Raw genomic sequence first — 1,178 nt, forward strand, 5'->3', positions numbered from 1 at the left:
AAAATTACTTTTTAGTGTAATAGAAATAATAATAGTAAGTGAAAACATAAAAAATAATTAATTAAAGGGATGATTTTCGTATCGTTTGCTTTAGAAAAAATCAAGTTTGAAGAAATGTTGAAAAAAATTACCTACGTATAATCATATTATATGAACTAAAAAAAAATCGATACATAAATAATATAGTTCAAGTGGTATAATTTTGATTTTTTTATTATAAATTACCCCTCAATAGTACGTATGCATATGTTTAAAAAAAAATGAAATCAAATCTTTAAATTACGCCAATTGCAAAAAGAATATATAATTTCTTGCAACATATAACATATACTATTATATTTTGCAACATATAACATATACTATTATATTTTGTAAATTGCGAAAAGAACATATATTTTATTGCAACATATAACATTTAATTAACGAGACAAAATGATACTTACCTTTATCTTTGTATTTAAGAGTCTTTTATATTTGCAATGGAATACAACATTTAATCTCAAAAAATTAAAGACGAAGCATCATAAAATAAGAAAATTTTATTAAAATAACTTAAATTTATTTTATCTATATATGTTCCACGTAGAGGTAAAATAAACGTTTATTATATAATTCGGACCCAAGCTGTCGATGGAGCTCATATTCAGAACTCGATCGGTCTAGCCTTTATTAAAATAACCGAGAATTTCGGATGCTCGGATGCCCGCAACTCGCTGACTCGCGTGTCTCGCGCTGCGCGCCTACATGGCGCGAGACACTACCGTGTCTCTTGATATAAAATTATACATAATTATGTATGAGCAATTTTTTAAATATTTTTCCAAATTTGCTTTTTTCTAAAACAAACGATACGAAAATTATCCGTTTAATCATTTTTTATGTTTTCACTTACTATTATTATTTCTATTACACTAAAAAGTAATTTTACAAAACAAAAAAGGATGTATGAACATGTATATGGACATATTTCATATACAATTATACATGTTTATATGAATATTTATGCACGTTTATGTATGTTTATACATATTAATACATATGCATGCATGAAAACTTTTTTACCGGGTATTGAGTAGAAGCAAGGTCGACATATATAGAAATAGTTAAAAAATTAATAACTAAAAATTAATACAATAAAACACTATGAATTTATTAATTTAACATATTATATTCTTTTA

Source organism: Trachymyrmex cornetzi, unplaced genomic scaffold (assembly GCF_001594075.2).
Source record: "Trachymyrmex cornetzi isolate Tcor2-1 unplaced genomic scaffold, Tcor1.1 scaffold1208, whole genome shotgun sequence".
NCBI classification, from domain to species: Eukaryota; Metazoa; Arthropoda; class Insecta; order Hymenoptera; family Formicidae; genus Trachymyrmex; species Trachymyrmex cornetzi.